The sequence below is a fragment of the Capricornis sumatraensis genome, chromosome 17 (genome assembly GCF_032405125.1).
Source record: "Capricornis sumatraensis isolate serow.1 chromosome 17, serow.2, whole genome shotgun sequence".
In the NCBI taxonomy this organism is placed as follows: Eukaryota; Metazoa; Chordata; class Mammalia; order Artiodactyla; family Bovidae; genus Capricornis; species Capricornis sumatraensis.
This window is the reverse complement of record NC_091085.1, coordinates 44,249,335-44,276,297: the sequence shown is the minus strand read 5'-3', so window position 1 is coordinate 44,276,297 and position 26,963 is coordinate 44,249,335. Positions and strand designations below refer to the sequence as shown.

General features: G+C 37.3%; 1 protein-coding gene and 1 pseudogene across 3 annotated transcripts in view; one reads left to right on the top strand and one right to left on the bottom strand.

The window, feature by feature from the left end:
- FSTL5 (follistatin like 5) overlaps positions 1–26,963 on the bottom strand; it is an 839,965-nt gene that overhangs the window by 32,565 nt on the left and 780,437 nt on the right. The window lies entirely within an intron of this gene.
- LOC138094017 (translocon-associated protein subunit beta pseudogene) lies at positions 19,563–20,292 on the top strand (annotated as a pseudogene).

Sequence of the window (26,963 nt, the reverse complement as noted above, 5' to 3'; positions counted from 1 at the left end):
TATTCTTGCCACCTCTTCTTAATATCTTCTGCTTCTGTTAGGGCCATACCATTTATGTCCTTTATCGAGCCCGTCTTTGCATAAAATATTCCCTTTGTATCTCTAATTTTCTTGAAGAGATCTCTAGTCTTTCCCATTCTGTTGTTTTCCTCTTTCTTTGCCTTGATCACTGAAGAAGGCTTTCTTATCTCTGCTTGCTAGTCTTTGGAACACTGCATTCAAATTGGTATATTTCTCCTTTTCTCCTTTGCTCTTCACTTCTCTTCTTTTCACAGCTATTTGTAAGGCCTCCCCAGACAGCCATTTTGCTTTTTTGCATTTCTTTGTCTTGGGGATGGTCTTGATCCCTGTCTCCCATACAATGTCATGAACCTCCATCCATAGTTCATCAGGTACTCTGTCTATCAGATCTAGTCCCTTAAAAATATTTCTCTCTTCCACTGTATAATCATAAGGGATTTGATTTAGGTCACACCTGAATGGTCTAGTGGTTTTCCCACACTTTCTTCAATTAAATCTGAATTTGGCAAAAATGAGTTTATGATCACAGCCACAGTCAACTCCAGGTCTTGTTTTTGCTGACTGTATAGAGCTTCTCCATCTTTGGCTGCAAAGAATATATAATCAATCTGATTTCACTGTTGACCATCTCGTGATGTCCACGTGTAGAGTCTTCTATTGTCTTGTTGGAAGAGGGTGTTTGCTATGACCCGTGCATTGTCTTTGCAAAACTCTACTAGCATTTGTCCTGCTTCATTTTGTACTCCCAGGCCAAATTTTCCTGTATAATCTTGGACTAATAATGTGAGTCTGGATGTCAGGGAACCTACCGTGTACAGATTCTACCATGTACTATTTGTGTGGCCATCAGTGATTTATTTTCTTCATCTGTAAAATGAATATAGTGAGACTTCCCTGGGGGTCCAGTGGTTAAAACTCTGTGTTCCCAATGCAGTCATCACGGTTTCCATCTCTGGTCAGGGAACTAAGATCTAGCTTACTGCATTGTTTGGTCAAAATAATTAAGTAAGTAATAAATATGTAAGTAAGTAAATAAAGTCTCCAGTCATTGACATTAAAAAAAAAAAGAAAAAGGAATAAAATGAGAATAGCAATAACATCTGCTCATAGGGCTTTTGCAAAGGCCGGATTAATTCATGTAACACAAATGAAAAGACATCTTGCACATATTCACTGCCGTATCTTTGGTATATAAATATTAAATGCTTAGTAATGAATACATGAATTACTTCATGTGCATTAGTCTCTCATCTGTGTCCAACTCTTTGTGACCTCGTTGGCTGTTGTCTCCCAGTCTCTTCTGTTCTCTTCCCAGGCAAGAACACTGGGGTGGGTTGCCATTTCCTTCTCCAGGGGATTTTCCTGACCCAGGGATCAAACTTGGGTCTCCTGCATTGCAGGCAGACTCTTTACCATCTGAGCTACCAGGTAAGCCTGAATTATTTACTTTAGGGTAATGTACTAAGTGCTATAATTAGGCATGGCATTCCACTGGAAAATGGACAGTTCACAGAGACTGACAGAAATTATGAAAGTTTTCCATAAGGAGATAAAGCAAGTGTTGGAAGACAGTGGTCAGATGCAGAACAGGGGATAATTCATTTCAAATATGGTGGTTTAGTTGCTAAGTCATGCCCGGCTTTTGCAACCCCATGGACTGTATCCTGTCAGGCTCCTCTGTCCATAGGATTCTCCAGGCAAGAATACAGGAGTGGGTTGCCATTTCCTTCTCCAGGGGATCTCTCTGACCCATGGATCAAATCTGATCCTTGGGTCTCCTGCATTGCAGGCAGATTCTTTACCAACTGACCTATGAGGGAAGCCCCATTTCAAATGTAGGGAAAAAAAAAAAAAAAAAAAAGCAACATAGTCGGTGACAGTGAATACAAGCTGTCTTGCACTACAAAAGCAACATGCATAAAGTGGAGATATTTATTTCATTCTGCTCTGAGCTCCTTGAGAGGCACACATTGGACAGCATATCTACAGTCCTTGTATCTATAACACTGAGCTTTACATGTAAGAGACACTTGTCATCTCATGCATTATTCTTTAGATAGCTTCCTAAACTTCTCTCAAACACTTCTCTCAATCACTTTTCAATCTCCTTCACGCAGAGCTTCCAGGATAACCCACGGCACACACATAATCCCTCAAAAGAAAAGCAGACAAGAAAACTTCAATATCTGCCTGTTACCAATGGCCCTGAAATACATTACTGTTTGAGCACTGGCCCCATTTTTCATATCTTCTCTATTCAGCCACTCTGTTCTTCCATCTGAATCATATATATTTGCCTATACACATGAAACAATTTTTCTAATTATAACATATATATTTTTGTATTGCAGTCTTTAATTCTAGAGGCTAAAAAATAAGGCAGTGGGAAAAGCAGGGAAAGTACCAGAAAACAAAAAGAATATGCTCATAAAGGGAAGAGATTAAGTTTCTGAATATTGACCAGTCCTTAGTACTACATCCTTGAGGACTCTTTGCCCTGAAGGACCTGTCCTTGGATCAAACTCCTATGTTAGTTTCCTAACTGTTCTCCACTCCTGTCCTCTGGGACTATAACCTCTACACCAACTGCAGTGGCATCACCCCAGTGAAAATCAGGGTTTCATCTGATCCCTTCTCTTTTTAACGGATTCTGTTGCACTCAGAATACAATGTAGCCTGCTCTCCTTCTCTAAACCCATCTCCTCCCTCGAGCCACAGTGGCCTGTGGTCTGCATGGCAGACTTGTCAGAAGAATTTCTGTTCAATAAGTTTGAGCGCACAGTTACCTCTTCATAAAATCCTTGGCTTGATTGTTTTCTCATATTTTTTCAATTAGTATCTTTTCACAAACACCTGCTACATTATTGTTGTCAATAACTTCGCATTCTATTTTTCTCAAATTTTGATGCCTTTTAGTGCGCCTGAGTAGTTCCTGGAATTCCGATCATCACTAGGTACTTGTAGATATTAGCCTCCAATCCTTGAAATTAGAAACCTGGTCCTGAATTCTGTGATCTCATCCAAGAACTACTTGGGGAAGTTCTGTTCAGTTACAGCAGGCTGTCCTTCAGTTAGCAGTATATAATTCCCATTTTTTATTCTCTATCAATATCTATAAATTCCTTCTTTGAAGGACTATTGAGAGCACTGTAAATATTGTACATAAAGAACCCAGTAGACTGCTTGGCACAAAACATAAAGGATATTTGCTGATGGAGTTATTGCTGTTTTTTTTTTTTAATAAGAACGTTTATTTATTTACCTGTATCATGTCTCAGTTTCAGCATGTGGGCTCTTCGTTGCAGTACATGCATTCTCTAGCTGTGGCACATGGGCTTAGGAGCATGCAGGCTCAGTAGTTGCATCATCTGGGCTTAGTTTTCCCTGTGGCATGAGGGATCTTAGTTCCTTAACCGGGGATTGAACACACTCCTCCTGCATTGCATGGTAGATCCTCAACCACTGGACTACCAGGAAAGGGTTAGGAGATTTCTGAACAGGAAAACTAGATTTTTCTCCTATAATAATGACAATCTTCTTAAGGCTCCAGAACCAATTTTCTTATTTATATTGCCAGATTATTCCAGAAACGAGCTAGGTTTGGAGTTACGCCAGAAAAATTGAAGCTAGGCATCCAAGATGGCTAGGCAAATAGCCAAATATGCAGGTCCCAGCATAGCTCAGGGAATCTGAGCTTCTACATTGGGCCTTAGGGTTGCCTGTGTTGCCTGCTCTCAAGTTAATTTAGCTGACCATGTAACCGAAAAAGCAACACAAAGAAAAAGCGGGCAATTTGAAGCAGGCATTCAGCAGGCCAAAAAAAAAGGTGGGGGAGGGGAGGCAAAAAAGCGGGCATTTCCTGCAGGAGGCCTAAATGCTATTCTTCAATACATCTTAAGGAGTTTATTTTGTAAAAATACATCACACCATAATGCGACACATTTATTTCTTGGAGAGGAGAGTATAAGCTTTCAAACACATGGCTTCTTAGCCAGGTGCCTCCTTGGAAAGTACCTGTTGACTGAAATGCATTGCAGCATATTACAATCCGACCTCAGCTTCACTTATCTGTTGGAAAGGCATTTATATTGTACTTATTACCTAGTACCTGTTAAAGCTGTTTATGGAGACCACAAGGAAGAAATAATTTTTATGCTCCTTTTAGTTTGCTATAAATTCAGAAACAATTTTGCTTGAACAGCTGATCTGTGAATTAATAATAAGGGACTATAACTTTTTTTCACTACAGTATGTCAAGTACTTCCTTTGTGTTAAAAATTGATGAGGCTCAAAACTCCATTTCTTTACAGGAAACAAATTTCAAAGGCCTATGGGGTAATCACCACTTCCTTTATATGGAAATTTCCCTCTAAGATCACACCTTGGCTGGTACAAAATAAATAAAAGTTTAGCTTTGAGTTCAGTATGACATAAAGTATTATATTCTTTTTTTAAGGACTTCCTGAAAAAATTCTGTGAAAAACCATGTGAAGAATAGTTTTTAGTCAAACAGATCATGCTTTGTCTCAGAATTGCTATCTAAAGAAATAATTAACTGAGACTTTTCATCATGTGTATAACCCTCTCATTTGCTTTCATTGACTCTGTTTTTGGATTTTCAAAACTGCTATTGTTGAAGTCAAATGATTCTCTGTCTCATGTTTTTTCATTCAGTATTTTCTTGAATTTTTCAAGACTAAGACACTGGTGAAATGAGCATTCTACCATTTGTATTATTAACCAGATACAGGCCATGATAAAAATATCCTCTTCTTCAGATATGATGTCTTATTCCTGTACATAGACACATGGCAGCTGAACCAAAGTCAACTTGAAGGTACACAAGGCAAGAAGCAAGAGTTCACCTTTTCTAGTATTTAATAGGGTTTATCATCAGATGCAGATGTTGTTCAGGAGAGGGAACAACACTTTCACCAAGGTCCAAAGATTGCCCAGATTATTCATGTAGTAAGACTAATTCTTGGGCTTCCCTGGTGGCTCAGAGGTTAAAGCGTCTGCCTGGAATGTGGGATACCTGAGTTCAATCCCTGGATCGGGCAGATCCCCTGGAGAAGGAAATGGCAACCCACTCCAGTACTCTTGCCTGGAGAATCGCATGGGGTTGCAAAGAGTCGGACATGACTGAGTGACTTCACTCTCACTTTTCAAGACTAATTCTTAAACTAGTTTTAGCATAATTATTTTGACATTGGAAATAGATTGTTAATTTATTCAAAACATTTACTTGCTCTTTCTTGGAGTCATATGGCATGAAATGAATAACATAAAGTCATGAAGGGAAATAGTCTACCCTTCTTAAGGTTTTATTTTTGAGAAGCAGTGAGAAAAATTCTTGAATAGGGTCTGTAGGAGGCCTGAATTTTCCTTTATATAAAGACAAGCTTATACCTCTTTTTCTCCATCACTTTTAAATTAAATTTTAAAAACTGCTTTCATTTTCCTCTTTTCCCATTTTTAATCTATTTATATTCCTATAGAAAGGGAATCTTGCTTCTTCCCCATTTTTTTTTTTTTTTCTAGCGCTCAGTACGCTGAGTGAAGTGAAGTCGCTCAGTCGTGTCCGACTCTTTGGGACCCCTTGGACACCAGGCTCCTTCATCCATGGGATTTTCTAGGCAAGAGTACTGGAGTGGGTTGCCATTTCCTTCTCCAGGGAATCTTCCTGACCCAGGGATCAAACCCAGGTCTCCCGCATTGTCAGACAGATCCTTTACCATCTGAGCCACCAGGGAAGATTTTGTAAATATCCTGTCTCTAAAGGTAGAGGTTGGAAGTTAAGTCAGAAAGGGGCTAAAACACTACTTTGGATTTTTCCAAATACATACTCTGCAAATGAGCTTCAATATTGAGCAGTTTAAAATTAAAAAATATATATATGATGTCGGTAGAGTTTTAAAATGCAGACACTGAAGTTATAGACAAAATGTATCTATGAAGGAAAATATTTTTATACCATAAAATGTTGCTATTTTGAGTAATGTTAAAGTTTTCCATATTTAGATACTATGTTACATTATGAAAAATATCAAATCTAATGATCATCAGGTGTGTCAGCTTCTGGCCTAATGTCACTCAAACAGGATAAGTTTAGGGTTGATTTGTCATTAAACTGTATTTGGTAATGTGGTGAATTGAGGTATGTTACCAGTAACTGGACTGGAAGAGACACAAGCTGGAATCAAGATTGCTGGGAGAAATATCAATAACCTCAGATATGCAGATGACACCACCCTTATGGCAGAAAGTGAAGAGGAACTAAAAAGCCTGTTGATGAAAGTGAAAGAGGAGAGTGAAAAAGTTGGCTTAAAGCTCAACATTCAGAAAATGAAGAACATGGCATCTAGTCCCATTACTTCATGGGAAATATATGGGGAAACAGTGGAAACAGTATCAGACTTTATTTTTTGGGCTACAAAATCACTGTAGATGGTGACTGCAGCCATGAAATTAAAAGATGCTTACTCCTTGGAAGAAAAGTAATGACCAACCTAGATAGTATATTCAAAAGCAGAGACATTACTTTGCCGACTAAGGTCCGTCTAGTCAAGGCTATGGTTTTTCCAGTAGTCATGTATGGATGTGAGAGTTGGACTGTGAACAAGGCTGAGCACGGAAGAATTGATGCTTTTGAACTGTGGTATTGGAGAAGACTCTTGATAGTCCCTTGGACTGCAAGGACATCCAACTAGTCCATTCTGAAGGAGATCAGCCCTGGGATTTCTTTGGAAGGAATGATGCTAAAGCTGAAGCTCCAGTACTTTGGCCACCTCATGCAAAGAGTTGATTCATTAGAAAAGACTCTGATGCTGGGAGGGATTGGGAGCAGGAGGAGAGGGGACAACAGAGGATGAGATGGCTGGATGGTATCACTGACTCGATGGACGTGAGTCTGAGTGAACTCCGGGAGATGATGATGGACAGGGAGGCCTGGCGTGCTTGCGATTCATGGGTTTGCAAAGAGTCAGACATGACTGAGCGACTGAACTGAACTTACCAGTACCACAGATTTCGATAATTATGTATTACATTTTAACAGCTATTCATTGCTGAGGAAGTCCTTATTTCAAAGAACATTTGTCCCCTTTGAGAGAATGATTAACACTTGGTAGTCCTTTTATCTATATAGGACTGCATGGTGACCACAAAGCATTAGAGAGAAGAGCACAGACCATGAGGCTCTGGTTTAAGTCAGTCTTAAGACCTGAGAGTTTGCTTTAAAGCTGGAGGGACTTTGGAGAAGATCTGGCTCAATTCCTTCATTTTACAAATGAAAATCTTGAAACCCAGTGAGATTAAAGGATATACCTGAAGTCACACAGTTCACTTATTGAAGAGCTTGGACTGGAGCCTGTGTTCCTAAATTCTATTCTGCTCCTCTCTCAGGAAAGGGATGTTAACAGGCAAAGCTTAAAACTACTGTGGGAGATATTTTTTTAGAAGATTGGCTGCACTTTATTTTTATTTTTTGAAGTATAGCTGATCTATGATGTTGTATTAGCTATAGGTGTACAGCCAAGTGATCCAACCACACACGTATATATCTATTCCTCAGACTCTTTTCCTTTACAGGTTATCACTAAGTGCTGAGTATAATTTTTTGTACTATACGATAAGTCTTTGTTGATTACCTATTTTATATATAGTAGTGAATATCTGTTAATCCACAAATTGTAATTTACTCTGTCACTCTCCTTTCTTCTTTTGTATCCAAAAGTTTGTTATCTATGTCTGTGGGTCTATTTCTGTTTTGAAAAGATGCTCAATATTAATCTCAATTAATATATTAATATTAATTAATATCACTAATTATTAGAGAAATACAAATCAAAACTACCACGAGCTATCACCCCACACGTCAGAATGGCCATCATTAAAAAGTCTATAAATAACAAATGCTGGAGATGGTGTGGAGAGAAGAGAACCTTTCTATATTGTTTGTGGGAATGTATGTTGGTAAAGCCACCATGGAGAACAGTATGGAGGCTCCTTAAATAAAAAAGAAAAAGGAAAAAAAAACTAAAAGTATGCTTACCTTAAGATACCACTCCTGGGCCTGTATGTAGAGAACTAATTAAAAAAAAAATTTTTTTTTAATTGGTTGTTGTTATCTAGTTGCTCAGTCATGTACAACTCTTTGTGACCCCCTGGACTGCAGCACACTAGGCTTCCCTGTCCTTCCCTGTCCCTGGCATTTTTTACCCTCTATAAGCTGAAACTCCAGTACTTTGGCCACCTCATGCAAAGAGCTGACTCATTGGAAAAGACCCTGATGCTGGGAGGGATTGGGGGCAGGAGGAGAAGGGGACGACAGAGGATGAGATGGCTGGATGGCATCACTGACTCGATGGACATGAATCTGAGTGAGCTCCAGGACTTTGTGATGGACAGGGAAGGCCTGGCGTGCTGCAACTCATGGGGTCGCAAAGAGTCGGACATGACTGAGCAACTGAACTGAACTGAACTGAACTGATGTATTGGCACATAGATGGAAAAAAACTGTTAACTATTTTGGAATGTTTAAGATTATAAACCATCAAAAGGTGCCAGAAAAAGTACTTAAAGGAAAAAAAATACCCTATTTTCTAGCTAGTATATCAATCTATTTTGCTTAATATTACTTTTTGTATAACTTATAGACATTTGTATATCTTCATGTTCTTCACTATATGCAGAGATTCAACTTACTAAGATGAGTTAACTATTTATAGTAATTCTGTTCATATAACATTTATTTAATAAGCATTATCTGTTAGGTATTGCAGAAAGTGAATGGTTTTACAAGTTCTACTAGCTTACTTCAAGAAGCTTAATATCTAGGGAGAGTGTAAGGATAAACAAAATCCTCTGATATAAAAAAAAAAAAGGTAATGTAGCTTTAACGGCTGTAATCATAATCAGTTTTGAGAATTTAGGACATGCACAGAGACACAGTTAGGGGATAGACCAGTAAAAATTTGGGAAAATTCCTTAGAACTAACAGGCACAATTCGATGTGGGTCTTGAAAGAAAGGCAGAACCTTGTAGTCAGTATTAAGGTGGATATTTTTAGCACAGAAATTAGTCCAAGTTCATTTCTATGACATTCACCTTTACTCTTCAAGTTTGAGGACACACTGGAGTGGGTTGCCATTTCCTTCTCCAATGTATGAAAGTGAAGAGTGAAAGTGAAGTCACTGAGTTGTGTCCAACTCTCAGCAACCCCATGGACTTCAGCCTACCAGGCTCCTCCGTCCATGGGATTTTCTAGGCAAGAGTGCTGGAGTGGGGTGCCATTGCCTTCTCCATTGAATAGAATAGAATTAAGCAATCATACTTTCTTTTATCTCTGGCTATGAGTGACTGGAAACTAAATTTTTATATTATTTAGTCAGTTACTTAATGGTCTCTGGTAGTACTTTAGTTGCTAAGTAGTGTCCAACTCTTGCAACCCCACAGACTGTAGCCTGCCGGCTCCTCTGTCCATCAGATTCTCCGGGCAAGAATACTGGAGTGGATTGCCATTTCCTTCTCCAGGGGATCTTCCCAACCCAGGAATCAAACCCAGGTCTCAGTTAAAATGGTTGTCAACTGTCTCAGAGAATTCGGCAAAATGTGGTTTTTGAAAGGACTTACATTCTTTACCAAAAATCATGTTAAGAAAACCAGGCTTTACTACTAGGTAGACTTTATAAATATACATGTATAGTTTAGCTAGAAATAAGAAAACTCCTAAGTTAAATGCTAAATATTTAATAGTAGAAGCTGACTTTAATATTTTGCACAAATTACATCAGACATGAGAATAATCAGTTCTTCTGCTGTGGGGAGTTTAACTGACTGAAGTCTCAGCTGCTGTGCCTTGAACTCCACAGCTGCCGTTGTGAAATGATCGTGTTGTTCACAGGCTTCTCTGAGCCAATCGCTGAGTATACAGTAGTAAATCAGGCTCATTTCTACTGATGTGAGCCATCTCTAAGTGGGGGTTTTGGCTCCAGGACTTCCAGTGGCATTGTTAAATCTTCCTTAGGCTCTAGGGTAGTCTAAGATGCTTCGCCCAAACTAATTTTCTTGCAGACCATTCTTCTTCCTTAGACTCACACATGCACCATGGGTAGACATGTAGCATAATCAGAAATACACCGTGGACAAACAGACACAATGGACAGACATAGACACCATAGACACAGTGGATAGACAGAGATATCACGATCAGATGTATATCATGGGCAGATAGCTCTCCCAGGCCTGCCTGGCTGTCTCCCCATTGTTCTCACAAGTACTTCTCCTAATATAAATTTCTTGCACAATGCTTCATATCTACTTTTCAAAAGACCCAGAATAAGACACATGCATATAAACTGTACATAAAGATAACCTCTGATTAGAATGTCATATCATGACTATGACAAATTTTCAACAAAAGCAATGAATTATTGTTATTTAAGAAGTTCAGTCTTCATAGTAAAGAATTAAAACTAGCCCATTCCCTGGCAACTCTCAGAAATGCTATTCAAATTGGTCAATGAATACAATACTTTATACTTCTACCATACAGAATAAAGGCTTCTCTTGTAGCTCAGTTGGTAAAAGAATCTGCCTGCAGTACAGGAGACTCAGGTTCAATCCCTGGGGTGGAAGATCCCCTGGAGAAGGAAATGGCGACCCAATTGCCTGGAATATCTCATGGACAGAGGAGCCTGGTGGGCTGCAATCCATATGAAGCATTGTGCAAGAAATCTATATTAGGAGAAACACTTGTGAGAAAAAATGGGGAGACAGCCAGGCAGGCCTGGGAGAGCTATCTGCCCATGATATACATCTGATCGTGATATCTCTGTCTATCCATTGTGTCTGTGGTGTCTATGTCCATCCATTGTGCCTGTGCCTATCCTTTGTGTCTGTCCATGGTGCATATCTGTTCATGGTGTCTATTTGTCCATGGTGTATTTCCGATCATGGTGCATGTCTACCCACGGTGCATGTGTGAGCCTAATGACTTCCCTGGTGGCTCAGATGATAAAGTGTCTGCCTACAATGTGGGAGACCCAGGTTAAATCCCTGGGTTGGGAAGATTTCCTGGAGAAGGAAATGGCAACCCACTCCAGTATTCTTGCCTGGAAAATCCCATGGACGGAGGAGACTGGTAGGCAACATTCTCCATGGGGTCGCAAAACGTCAGACATGACTGAGCGACTTTTCACTTTTCATACAGAAAAAAACTGGACTTTCTCAAAGGAGTCAGGAAAGCTTTTTAAAGTGTGTTTTTTCTGAATGTAAAATAGGCCTTCCATGTTTTGTCATGTACATGTGCTTCTGCACATGCTCTTTCATCTGTCTATAACAAGCTCCCTCATGAATTTCCCCTTGTTTGGCTGAAAATTTATTAAGATTCAACTTTTTGTTATGGTCTCAAGGTAATCATGATTAAGAGAAATTCTACAACAAATGCAAATGAAAAGATGTTCACTTGTCAAAGGAAGGCAAAGGCTTAAGAACACATCTGTATGGGGTCAAAACTTGATACAGAGGACACACAGCAGAGTGCTCCTAGTTGGAACCAGCCCTCAGGTCCCATAAGAACATGAAATTGTCCATGATACCCCTTTATATATGATAAAGATCTAGAAAATTCCTTTCTTCTGTTTCTGCTTTTCATTCTCAAGGAATCTGTATTCTTTCCCACATTCTTCCAAGTCTTTAGGTGATTTTGGCTATTGTCTGCTTGTCTGGTGTCAGAAACCAAGCATTTTTTAATGGTTCCTAGAGAAGGGGTGAGCTCATGTTCAATTTTATAGGCAAACTATCCACCAGCATTTTCATGTCACAAGCTTTACATTCTGGTATTTCTTCAAAATCCACTGTACGCATTACTGCTACTGCTACTTCTTCCCTCCAAAATGGCTGCATCCTATCTTTCTCTTAGAAATGTCTTGATGTTACATCTATTATAGCACTTACCATAATGCATCAGACTATGTTTATATATTAAGCTATTTTACTAGGTTTGGAAGACTTGAGGGTCAGTCCTCATTAAAACCTATGTGTTAAAGTTTTCTCTATCAACTCTCTCCATCTCATCCTATCTTTGTCTACAGATGATCAGATTGAGCCTGTCAAAGAATTGGGACATTTTACTCTTTCTTAAATAATTAGAAGGATTAACTCTTACTTGAGATAGAAATAAAGTAAAAGCTTTTCCTGAGTAATTTCAGTCTTGCAGCAGAAAGTTCCTGAAATAGTTTCAAATAACTTCTATTAATTAAATTCAATCCTTCCCTTAGAGCATTCTGAATTGGCACCATGTGCCAGGCAGTGAGCTCAGTGTTGGAGTAGAAATACAATAACAGACAATGATTCTGTTACTCAGCACCTGACTCTGATGGTGAAGACAAATATGTCAACAAATAATTTTTGAAAAATCATTCTGCTATCATAAAACTTTCATGGAATTCTATGAAAGTATAATTTTGAGGAGCTGGAATAAATTTAACAGAGGAGATTAGGTGTAGAGACAGTGACACATAAGAAAATCTAGCATAGTAGAAGCCTAGTGAGCAGAGTGTCTAAAGCACAAGATGAATATTAGGAAGTAGCAGCTAGCAAGGGTGAAAAGAAAAACACTGAAAAGAACTAGATCACAAATGGACATAATCCAATGATAATTTCTTTTAAAGTTAATGAGGATTATTACTACCTTGGAAGCATTGACTTGGTTCTAAATGCAATATAGTAATTGAGACAATTTGACAAATAAGAATATATATTTTTGAAACCAGAATTTAGAGCTTGTGTTGATCTTGTGAAACTGGGGAGTGACATGGAGGGTGAGCTGTCCACATGGAAGCAGAAATCACTCTGCAAGATTTGGCCTCCACAGGAGTTACTGCTCAGGCTGAGCTTAGATGCTGTGAGATAACAACAAATAAGACAAGCTTAAAGGGATGGAATTGAGATGGAGGATTATACATTGCTAAATGGGGGGCTTTTTTTTTTCTCATGTTGAATTGGGACCAATGATAGTGAAGGCAAATAGCTTCCTCCAAGGCCCTAGCACATCAAGGCTGCTCAGAATGAGAATGCCAGGTACATGTGCAAACGTTGCCTCAATGAGAATGAAGTTTCATTAGAGGCAAGGAAGGTGCAGAAAAATGTTGGTAGAGGTCAGTGGATGTAAGAGAATTTAACTCAAATAGCTGTTTATAAAAATGGGATAATGTCAAGGTATCTGAGGTAATTTCCTGCCTAGAAGTCTCTGAGATTTTTCACATTTGCCTTTAAATGGGCCAAAGTCTCTACTTATTTATTTTTTTAAATCTCTTATGTTCATAATGTACCAGAGAGAAATAAAAACCGCAACTTTGAAATAAGTGAGCAGCTCATTGCACTGATTGCATTGGTGGTGAAAATGAATATACAATTCAACAAAATACTTTATATAAAATCTTTCATATGGAGCTTTCTAATTGCCCTTTTATTTCTTGTTGATGATAAACAAAATAGGCTCCCCAGTTAGCATTGTATATAGCTATAGAATGATACTTTTACAAAGTCCTATGAAAAAAATTCACAAATGTCTAACTAACACCAGAGGTTATTTTTCAGTTCTGCAATTCATAAATGTAAATGAACAAAAGATAAGTGAATTGAATTAAAATATATCATTACTGGACTAAGTTTCAAAAGTAAAATTAAATTGATAGATCTACATTATGAATTAATTACTATACTCCAGATGCTTGAATTTTTTACAGAATAGTTAATTATCATATAGAAAGCAACGCTTTGAAAGAGATAAGCAGTCTACTCTGATACAATACAAAACAGATTTTGTTAAGTAATTCCTTTCTCTCATACTTGAAATGTATCCTTTCTAAGGTTTATCCCAGCAACATTTCATAGTGAGGACAAATATTGATCACAGAGTATTTAACAGACTGGCAGCTATGAAGGAATCTCTCAAATGATGATGAAAATAGGGAATGAGCAGGCTTGTTTTCTACTGGAAGTGATTTAAGCATTAAACACACATTATAATCAACATAATTTAGTTGATTAAGCATAATTCAATTAATTGATTCAAAATCCCCTCTTTTTTATTTTGCAGAGAACACAGCGAGTGATTATATATCTGTATATCTTGATAATGTATTTGTTTTCTTTCTCCCTATATTATAATATGCTATTTTTTAATAGATTAACAAAGAACATGTCTACAAAAATGTCCCATAAAACAAGTATCAGAAATGTATTTAAAATACAAATAATAGTTCAGCATCTCTCCACAAAATGGAACAAGAAGAGATTAGGAGTAAGTAAAGGCAAATTGTAAATAGAGGTTAGTGTGTATATATGTGTGTTGGGGGAGTGGGTGGGTAGGGGGCATGGAGTGTCATCAGCCAGCAGAACCAAGTGTTCAAAAACACTCAGACTCAGCATTCAAACAATACTGTGTCCATATGCAACCTAGTTCCAAAATTTAATAGCAGCATAACATCAAGACAGCATACAAAGGATGAAACATTGCCTCGCAAAATTAAATGTTTAATAAAGATCAACTATTTGTAAAGTGATTTAAAAACTATATGACAACTAATAGCAGAGAGGCACCAATCTGTTAGAACATGTGACAGCCTATGTACATCTGCTAACAGAAGCCGTGATTATTTAATGCACACACAGCCGAGCTATGTAAAACATATGTACACACAGGGTAATTGAAACCAATTGACACTTTCAAGTTTGTATCAATCAAAAATTAATTTAGACATGCACTGAGTTGTAGAGCTATCCTTTTGTGCATCTAAGAATTGTGTCAGGAAAGTTCTCAAAGAAATGGCCAGAATGAGCTGATTCTGACATACGTTCTACAAGTGATTAAAGATGGATTATTGCCATTTTCAGAAGCTGCAGGTCCTGACAGATACAGATAATGCCAAACAGTACAATATCTGCTCATATTATTTGTCTTGGCAAAGAATAAGGTGACTCAGCATGTCATCTCACAATGACAAGGCTACTTTTTATTTTATTTTTTCCTTTTTAAGTAGCAAAAAGAACAGCTAAATGTTCCAGAGAACACATTGCAAATGAGCATGTCATTACTGACTCTGCAAGGAATTCACCAACCTACAGATCTTTGTTCCTTCCATTGTTCTGCAGAGAACACAGCAAGAATGATTGCATATCTGGCTTCTTAATAATGTATTTGTTTTCTTTCTCCTTCCACCCACAGAAAGTCTCTGACAATCTCATTTACAAACAGAATGGGTTCTATCTTGTTTTCCTCAACCTGTTCTGAGTTTTCTAATGAACGTCCTTCTATGCTGGTGATTTGTTCATTCTGTTCAAAATACTGACCTCCTTCAGGACCTGCCAAATGTCACATCTTGATGTCTTCTTATTTGGTAGATTATTGCCTTTACCGCATTTTTCTTTCAGCCTTGAGGAAATGAAGGTCTCCATCATGGCTGTGATTTCAACCACTAGCAGTGTTTTCTTTTAAAGGGTCTGAGATGTCTTACACTATAGGATTGACATTTACAGTGGTGCATATTGATCCTAACAGAAATAACTGTGGGAGCTTATTTTTTTTTAACTTGTTTGGGGGAACATACTGATATTCCTAGTCAACTGAGGAATACATTTTGAGAATATTCAAGCCTTTGCCTGCTTGGTAGTCATTACATAATAAGCATGGAGATTTATTTACTACTTTGATAGTAACATTTCAAAAATTCCCCAGTAATCCATTTGACAAGTATTTATCTGGAATTCTTGCATGTGATCTTTGTTACAGAACAGTTTTCCTCTAAATTATTTTGGCCAAAGATAAGACTCTCAACAGAGCTCACAGCAGTTGTGTAAAGCATCATTATTGATCATGACTGACAAGAAAAAAAAGAAACACAAAAACAAAAAACAACAAACTATTCTTGGTTTTGAGCCTCTATTTCCTGTTTGTTAAAGAGTATGATTTACTCTCTCTACAGCACCAATATTAAAATAAACAAATAAACAAGTCTTCCTGAGTTTTATAAGTCAATTACTAAATATACTAAACGTCAACTGCAGATGACTTTGTTCTTCATTGTGTTACAATTTGATAAATTTCATTTAAAAGAAGAATTACTCTTTTTTGAAAAATATTAGTCATGGAGTAGGTAGTGTTCTAATTTACTTATAAATCTTATCAGTTCTTCAACATTGCTGTACACTACATTGATGCTAAATTAAAACTGATGAATCTAATGAAATATCAATGAAATATTTCTAATTAATGATATTTCTAATGAAATATCAACTACAATATGCACACTTTGAACCAAAAAATGTATTGAGTAAATGTCTCTCGAGGATTTTCAGAATGGCATGAAAGACATAAATCTCAAGCCAACAATCTAGGAGATTTATAATGAAATCTACCTGAGAGAGAAGAAAACAAAAAAAGATTCTTTAGACCTTAGAATAATGACAGTGTGTCCCGCGTTGAAGGTTTCTGCAATCACATGTTTTAGTCAAATCCTAAATGACAGAAAGGCTTCCCTTTAAGAAAGGTTCTAGTGAGTTTTCTCTTCATAGCACTTAGAGAAGATGAGGATTTGTGCAAGCTGTAGAGATGGATGCCCAGACTGAATAAGTGAATCGCCCTATTTATAACTGCCATAATCTAAGGAACTCTGAGCAAAATTCTTAGATGGCAATCTTATAGGTTTGGTGTTACCCTTGAGCTGTCTCAAGTAATCAAAAAATCTTCAACTGATCTGTCTCCATACAGTGTTACACAAGTAACTGATAAGTGTTTACTCTCTTCTTCCACAGCACCTAAAGCCATGGGGAAGTTATCAGCGAGCTACAAACTGGGCACATATTTTCTTTTATGACAAATAACCATGCCAAAGAAACATTACTAAGTGCAGCATTTTTTAACAACAAATATTTACTGAGTGTTCATTAATGTAACTACTTTAGGACACAATATGACCAAAAAAAAAAAAAAAACATCATCCCAAGGCAAAAAGAAGCAGCATTTATTTATCACTTAGTGCCAGGAACTACATAAAATCCTACAATCAACAAAATAGTGTGAAGCAGGTAATATGTGTATTTTAGACATAAGGAAACCAATACTAGACTTTCATTTTTAAATAATAGGATATCCAATATAAATATCTTAAATGAAAAAAAAAAAAAAAAGCACTCTCATAGAGGAAATTCTGGAATGAGCTCAAATATAGCTGAAATTTGCTCTACAGTAATGTAATCATTCATCTCATGCTAGTAAAATAATGCTCAAAATTCTCCAAGCCAGGCTTCAGCAATACGTGAACCGTGAACTTGTAGATGTTCAAGCTGGTTTTAGAAAAGGCAGAGGAACCAGAAATCGAATTGCCAACATCTGCTGGATCATCGAAAAAGAAAGAGAGTTCCCAAAAAACATCTATTCATGCTTTATTGACTATGCCAAAGCCTTTGACTGTGTGGATCACAATAAACTGGAAAATTCTGAAAGAGATGGGAATACCATACCAACTGACCTGCCTCTTGAGAAACCTATATGCAGGTCAGGAAGCAACAGTTAGAACTATACATGGAACAACAGACTGATTCTAAATAGGAAAAGGAGTACGTCAAGGGTGTATATTGTCACCCTGCTTATTTAACTCATATGCAGAGTACATCATGAGAAACGCTGGGCTGGAAGAAGCATAAGCTGGAATCAAGCTTGCTGGGAGGAAATATCAATAACCTCAGATCTGCAGATGACACCACCCTTATGGAAGAAAGTGAAGAGGAACTAAAAAGCCTCTTGATGAAAGTGAAAGAGGAGAGTGAAAAAGTTGGCTTAAAGCTCAACATTCAGAAAATGAAACTCATGGCATCTGGTCCCATCACTTCATGGGAAATAGATGGGGAAACAGTGGAAACAGTGTCAGACTTTTTTTTTTTCTGGGCTCCAAAATCACTGCAGATGGTGACTGGAGCCATCAAATTAAACGCTTACTCCTTGGAAGAAAAGTTATGACCAACCTAGATAGTATATTGAAAAGCAAAGATATTACTTTGCCAACCAAGGTCTGACTAGTCAAGGCCATGGTTTTTCTAGTGGTCATGTATGGATGTGAGAATTGGACTGTGAACAAAGTTGAGTGCTGAAAAATTGATGCTTTTGAACTGTGGTGTTGGAGAAGACTCTTGAGAGTCCTTTGGACTGCAAGGAGATCCAACCAGTCCATTCTAAAGGAGATCAGCCCTGGGTGTTCTTTGGAAGGAATGATGCTAAAGCTGAAACTCCAATACTTCGGCCACCTCATGTGAAGAGTTGACTCATTGGAAAAGACTCTGATGCTGGGAGGGATTGGGCGCAGGAGGAAAAGGGGACGACAGAGGATGAAATGGCTGGATGGCATCACCGACTTGATGGACGTGAATCTGAGTGAACTCCAGGAGCTGGTGATGGACAGGGAGGCTTGGCGTGCTGTGATTCATGGGGTTGCATAGAGTCTGACACAACTGAGCGACTGAACTGAACTGAACTGAACTGAATGTAATCATAACTCATTTTTTTTCTCTTGATCTACTGGTTTTGCATCTTCTCTCTTGGTTTCAGTTCTAAGCTTCGTGTGGTGTAATAATAGCTATTGCAGCTCTAGATCCTCTAGACAGATGTACACAAAACCCAGAAGTCTCTTGCTCAAAAGCCCCAGCACAATGGATGGTTTCTGAGTGGGTTACATGCCCATGTTTGAATTAAATATTGTGGCCAGAGAGAATTTGGGCATCTATTGGTCTTAGCCTCTGTCAGGTGCATCACCTCACCAGTTAGTAAGTGAAAAAAACTTATGCAAAATTGAGACCTAATACGAGGGCAGGAAGAGCCTCTAGCAAACTAATGTGCTTAGACTCACTCTGCAGTAAGTGTGATTCACTAAATTTGAATCTATGTTCTTACAGTTTCAAAGTATAAGTTCTTTTTAAAAACAATTTTTAAAAAATAATACATAAGCATATTTACAAAACAGAAACAGAATCACAGATTTGGAAAAAAAATATATATATGGTTACCAAAGGGAAAACATGGGGAAAGGAGGAGCTTGGAATGAACGTACGCACACTACTATATAAAAATAGATAATTAACAAGGATCTACTCTATAGCACAGGGAAACCTACTCAATATTTGGTGATACCTTATATATAGTCTGAAAATGAATTGATATGTGTATATGTATAACTGAATCACTTTCTGTACACCTGATAGTAACAAAGCATCATAAATCAACTACATTCCAATAAAAATTTTAAGACAATGTAACTTTTATTAACTCTAGTTCCATACATATGTAGAAATGAAACAAAATCTAGTCTTAGTTTCCTATTGGAACATAGCATAGTGTCCATCATGTGAATAGTTGAAGCTTAATACAATCACATGAAATAAATAAATAAACTTGCTGTGAGGCTGAATGCCTTTAACAAGAAGTACATACTGCTTGTGATTTTGGCAGCTCCCAAAAGTCTTGGGGGATTGGCGATGGAGTGTGCATGCTGAGGCTGCTGGAGTTTATGGTGTTCGTTCTATTTGCCATTACACAAGCAGACAAAGTAGCCAGGCTTTGGCCTCGAAATCACTGTTGAACAGATGTGCTGTGGAAGGGGAGACCTGAGCTTTCAGTACAATATCTACAGTGTTGGCTCAAGTGCTACATGATGGACTTGCCTGATGATTCCTTCCTTCCAGAAGACTTCAGCATTGTCTCGGGAATAATTAATTAATCCAAGCCGCTCAGTCTTGTCCGACTCTTTGCGACCCCATGGACTGTATAGCCCACCAGGCTCCTCAGTCCATGGAATTTTCCAGGCAAGAGTACTAGAGTGGGTTGCCATTTCCTTCTCCAGGGGATCTTCCCAACCCAGGGATCGAACCCAGGTCTCCCGCACTGCAGGCAGACGCTTTACCATCTGAGCCACCAGGGAGTCAATGGGACTGGGTTACTCCTGCTAACAATGTCTCTCACATTGTGGCCCTGCATCCTCTCAAGGCTGGTTATTTCAGCTTCACCTCAGCAACTATTCCTTACCTGGCCCAAGAGAATAGGCCCATAGTGATGGACTTTACCAGTGCACCTGAACAGGGAGGAATCCTGGCTCAGCATAGTTTAATTGCAGATTAATTGTAGCTTTTTGGGTCAAGACTCTCCCTTCAGTGGGCATCCCCCTGCAGTCATGGTACTCCAGCAAGAGGAAATATGACATCCCCCAAACCAAAAAATAACCGAGTGGGGCTTCCATGGCTCTCCCTTCCCCAGAAATCCAGGTGCTTTCCAGACTCCCAAGGGTATCTCAATGCCATCTCTTCTCCCTTGACCCTTGGCCACCTTCTCCTGGATCCTGCCTGCTCTCAACCAGAGTGAAGGATCATGTGGGAGTCTGTGAGAGCCTCCTTGGCTCCATCATGAAGCCATACAAACAGGAATGCCTTCAAAAACTACCTTGATCCTTAGGCCCGATGGTGTACCACTGATGTGTCCTGGGATATGTTGCTGGCAATGTGAACTCTCTTGGGGGTCCAGAAGCAGGCGCTTTGGAGACTGCCTGACACCACCCCCATCCCCTGCCCTCCAGTCTCAAAAGAGAGTGGAAGATAAGGTGAAAGCTGTGGGACCCTGGGAGGCTACCCAGTCTCTGTGCTGGCTTAGGAAAGCTCTTGCCATATGGGGTATTCTAATAAAAACAAATGCCATCATGGGGGAAAAAACAAAAACAAAAAAACAAGATGTAAATTTTGAGGAGCATGCCATCATAAATGACAAAGGAATAAAAAAAATTGCATGAATTAGAGAGTGATTGAGTTTGTCCAGGAGACTGATATAATTTAAGAGGATCCAAATCAGGATCAGAAAGAGCATTTTAGACAACACTAACAGTTACATGGAAACTACAAATACAGATTCTTTTAACTTACAATGTGTTTATGGAAGTAAATGAAGTCAAAATGAATTGACTAGCCCTAACCTATCAAAAAGTATAGCTTAATCTGTGAGAAGGAAAGTGTTAGCTGCTTATCATGTCCTACTCTTTATGATCTCATGGGCTGTGGCCCACAAGGCTCCTCTGTTCACGGTCATCCAGGTAAGAGTCCCCAGGCAAGAATATTGGAGTGGGTAGCCATTCCCTTCTCCTAGGGATCTTCTTAACCGAGAGATCGAACCCAAGTCTTCTGCATGCAGGCAGATTCTTTACTGTCTGAGCCAGCTGAACTTAGAAGGACTCAGAACACTTAACTTTGACAAAAGTTGGGTAAAATCATCTAACACAAAGCCTATTTTATAATAAAGTATTGAATATCTTATGTAACTAATTAAATATTGTACTGGATGTGATAGAGAGAATGGTTGCAGAATGGTTATGAGCATGTGAGTTATCTACCCTCAATGATGGTGGGGCTAACTGGGAACTACAGCATCATGAGAAGAGATTCCACCATGTATCGTGATCCTGGGAAAAGAGAAATACTCGAATTATGTTTTCTACTAAGTTTCTCTCACTTTCACCCCATCTAAAATTGAAAAATTGTTAGTCTGGATAGGGGCTACTCAGGTTCCCTTAACTGGACCATAGTATGTGTACAGATCAGTCTTAGGAGTTAAGCCTACTGAAGGCAATAGATTCAACATTGTGTGTTATTGTTGTTATTATTATCATCGGCTATGCCCTGTGGCATGTAGAACTTCCCTGACCAGGGAACAAACCCGAAGTACTATAATGTCTTACATTCTAAGATAGTGCCCTCTGCAGAGAAAACATGAAATCTTAACCACTGGACCACCAGGGAAGTCTGGCTTCAACATGCTTTGGACTTAAACTATATGCAATAGAGAATATGTTAAGGTTGCATTTTCCTCCCAATGCAGAGTTGTATCACCAAAGCTCTAAAGTTAGGAAAAAGAGTCTAGTGGTTCTCTGATGAATTGAAGTATGGAGAAAATGAATATGGATAAATAGTAAAGGAGTAGTAATTTTGTTAGCAAGGTAAGAAGGATCAACTTAGGGCTAGGTCCAGAGACAGAAGAACATGTTAATAAAAAGATATTACAATGTTAGACAAGAGCGAAGAACAAAAAACAAGCACAGGGTCTGCACAGCTGAGTTTTGTTGTGGCAGAGGTACACAGAAGTGAGAGACGGGGATGTTTTATAAGTGACATTAGGATAATTTGCAGAGCACGTTAACTAGATTTTACTCGGAAAGTGAATAAAGGACTTGAGTTCTATAATCTATTGAGTGCTAAGGCACTGAATTTAGACAGAACACAGTTTATAGCTGGTTCCAACACTTATTAGTTAAGTGATTCACCATATGTAGAATAGGGATAAAAGTTTATGGAGCTGCTAGTTTTCAATGAGGGAGTGCATAAAAATTCTTACTTCATTGTCTGGTTTGTATTAAGTGCTCAGTGTTTGTTAATTACTATTAAGATATTAGACAATAACTACAGAAATAAGAACAAAACTACACCTAAGCCATACAACCTGAGGAGGTGTACATGATACAGCAACTCAGCCAAATCCAGAAAATTATACTGTAAATTCCATATTAAAATTAAAAAAAATTATAAGGAACCACTTTAAATGATTCTTGTACGTAGGACAGTAGGAAAGTTAGACATTGCTGATGAAACTGTTAGACAACATAAATAAATGGTAGTGGGTTTTCTGCATTTCCAGAAAATTTCTCAAATGTCTGGTCCACTTTTCTTTAACATTGTTGTTCCTTTACTTCTTGCTAAAATTTGAATTCATTTCAGTGCATGCCTTAGGAAATCATCATAATAAAAAGTCTGAACATCTTTAAGGTATTTACCTCAAAGACATATAAAAAAATTAAGATATTTTGTATTTCACTTGTATAAATACAGTAACAAAAACTGTTTCTCTGATGAATTTGCAATTTTAATAATGGCTTTATTAATCAGAATAAATATAATTTATCTCTTTCCTGTAAATCCAAATGCTATGGTGGTTCCAAAAGTGTTTTCAAATTTTAAAAGATGGTAAAAATGGATCACTTTGAAATTGGATAAGGGATAGGAAAAGTACCAAAAGCATTATCAGCATATCTTAATTTCATGTTGGTAAGGCAGATTGGAATCAGGAAATAAAAAAATATTAAATAGGTTAAAGTAACTACTTTTAGGAGGTCACTGATAATGATGATATCCATGCAGCATATTTATTAATTCAAAAAACATAAAATATTAAGTTATGGAAACAATGTATATCTCAAATGACTGTTGTCAAATGGTTTATATTCCACTCCACTTCCGTTTATTAAAAAGTCATTTGTGTCCAAACAAATCTTTTTGAACTAGATCTCTTTACTTCTCATTGTAATGAAAATTTGGATGGAAGTAGAGGTTTCTTGCCTGGAGAATCCCAGGGACGGGGGAGCTTAGTGGGCTGCCGTCTGTGGGGTCGCACAGAGTCGGACACGACTGAAGCGACTTAGCAGCAGCAGAAGCAGCAGAGGTTTTCTAATGTTAAAAAATGACAAGCAAATTAAGTTTACACAAAATCAGGAAGGCATATTTAGTCAATATTAAGATACATGTGCTGCAGTCCAAGGGGTCACGGAGTCAGACAAGACAATTAGCAACTGAACAACAACAACAAGGAGACATGTATCTATGATCTATTGAAACATTTTTCAAAATCATTTTTATATTAATTAATCATTTATGTTCAAATTATTTTCAGATATCAATTAAATGAGTCTTGTCCATTTTCAATTAAAAATTATTCAGATTTCAAAAACTTTTTTTATTTTACTTTAATTAACCAAAAGCAATGTTTCCTTTTACTCAAATTGATGAATAATTTTGATTTATGTTATTAAGGAAAAAAGTCTAGATTTTTTAGAATTTTCTTGGCTTAGTTACATAAATCAGCAGCTACTTTCATAGCACAGGTAAACTCTGATTCCCTTTTGTTACAAAGATACTAAAGACTATATTTACATTTCAAAAATTACATAAACATAAAATAAGCTGCTACATATGGCAAAAAATTAAATTATTAAAATTTTATATTGGTTTCCTTGAAAATCAGATGTCTATATAGAATAAAAATCTACATATTTCATTACCTATTCCCCTCTCAAAATAAAAACGGCAAAAAAGATAATGTTTCTATAGTACAGAAAAAAGTTCAACTAAATACAGAAGAAATATTAGGCGTACTAAACAGTTTTAAGAGTCACTTAAGGCAACTATTATTTTTATTTCCCTTGAAGCTGTTTTTTTTTCATCTTGTGAGCCCTGTACACCCTACGCCATGCTGGTGTAAACACTGAAGAATAAAACCCTTGCCGTTTGATGTTATCACCTGGTCATGTGAATATGTCTACTTACGGCTGATGACAGATTTGATTTAATAGAAGATCATTCCATCAACTAATCTGGTAGGTTCTTTTGTTATAGTTAAAGTTTAGGGCTTTCTGACATCCTTTTCATGTCCTTCAGTTCTTGCTTGAATCACATCTCAAAAGAACTTTAAAAACTGACATCTTACTGAATGATTTTTATTTTCAAGAAATAGAACACTATAACATAACATAACACTGTAACATAACAAGATAACAAGTGAGCATCTTTAATTTGAAAGAAAAAAGGAATCTATTTGTCTATATATTCTTTGATTGACTCATTAGTCAATTTCTTCTTCCTACACAGGTAACCAGAGACAGGCTACAGTTACAGATTTAAAACAAAATTAAATGAGTACAAAATGTTAAAGTGAATTCACAGGGGATAGTTTTTACATAGTTAAAAACTCTTGTAAATAGTTTTTACAGCCTCAAATTATTGTAAAGATAATATCAGTGCACCCCGTGTTGTCCTTTTACAGAACACCTACCACTACCACTAATTTTACATTTAAAATAATTTTTCTTACATGGCAAAAAAAGAGAGAAAAATATGAGATATATATATATGAAATAAACATTTTAGCAACATTCCCAGAAATGTTCTAAAATGTTCTACTGACTGCTATCATTAACTTATGCATGTGCTCTTAAAGATAAAATTATTTATTTAATAGCATTGCTTTTTGAGCCACAGTTGGGGTCTTTCATTCAAAAGGCAGTTTTTTTTTTTTTAATATGATACTTGTATTTAAAGTTTTAACATTTAAAAAAGATATTTCTTCAAGTAAAAATTCATGAATCATAAAATTAGATGCTATGGTAAAATATATCATTTTGCTTCAACAGGAAAATAACAAATCCCTTTAAAAACAGAATTAAAAACCTCAATATTATTTTCTTTTTTTTTCCTGTTTTCTATTTATTTTTATTTTTTTTAATTTTTATTTTAACTTTATTTTACTTTACAATACTGTATTGGTTTTGCCATACATTATTTTCTATACACATTTTATAAGAACTAGTTAATGCTTTATTTGCTTCATTCAAAATATCATTTTCTAATCTATTGCATTTACATATGAAATAAATCCTGGCAATGTGCACATTAGATTTACATAAGAAATTTCTTAAGTTCTCAGGGTGAGTTCTGTCCTCATCTTGTGAAGTATTGCATTATATCATATCTTGTGATGTATTTCTTCATGTATCTTAATTGTTATCTGAGTTTGTTTTAACTGTCAAACAAAGAAACCCAAGAAATCTAGACAGTCTATTATTTACTTGTTTAGGGTAAAATAAGTTTGTTTTACCATTTCCAGCAAAATCTCAAGCCATATGGGGCAGAGGGGAAAAGTATGTGGGATTGTGCTATGTATACACCACAGCTGGACTGCTCTGTGTTTTACGGATCACTTTGATGAGTTAGCATAAGGACCTCTGAGGGAAGAAGCAAGAGGTATTTTACTTTGCGTAATAAAACTTGAGAGGCAGATCTGTGATGTGGAGTGTTTCTAAATTACATGTTATTAGTGCTCCATTGATTTCTTCAGTAAAAAATGCTGTAGAATTAATCTAGTCAGAGGCTTTATTAAAATCTAGAGCTTGGAGTCTGCTAATCATACCTGTACAAAACTTTTCTTTTTTAAAAATAATGGAATACATAGATTTCAAATATACATTGCTTTTAAATCCAACCTGGAGTTCCCTTGTGGCTCAGCTGGTAAAGAATTTGTCTGCAGTACGGGAGACCTGAGTTTGATCCCTGGGTCGGGAAGATCCCCTGGAGAAGGGAAAAGCTGCCCACTCCAGTATTCTGGCCTGGAGAATTCCATGGACTGTATAGTCTATGGCGTTGTAAAGAGTTGTACACGACTGAGCAACTTTCACTTTCACTTGTTTCCCATATGACAAAAATATTATAAGGGATAAATATTACATTATATACTAATAAAGAATAGTAACCTAAGTGAATATTCTGTCAAACAGGGGTTGGTCTATTTGGTTCATCTATCTTGGGCTCTTTCCTTATAAGACTCAGATAGAGCCTGTTAATAAGGGGCAGAGACCAAGTAGGGGATCAGACAACATTATCTCACTCAAGAAATAATGCATATAGCTAACTGAACACACACACACACATACACACACACACACAAAACACACACAACACTAGGCTGCAAGCACTCAGTAATTTTCTGTCTTAGGCATTTTATTCTCCATGTGTGGGTTTACCAATATGCCAAAGAATATGGGAAGTGCTGTTTAAAATAAAACCAAATCCAGTTAACCAGTAGTGTGTTTACTCCTTTAGAAATAAGGTGAAGAAAGTTATCACATGTTTGAATAGAAGAAACTTTGAACCCTAGTAAGAATCCTGGAGCATATGCCAACAATCAATTGCATGTGCGTGCCCTCAGTCGTGTCTGACTCGTGATCCCAGGAACTACAACCCATCAGGCTCCTCTGTCCATGGGACTTCCCAAGTGAGAATATGGGAGTGGGCTGCTAGTTCCTCCTCCA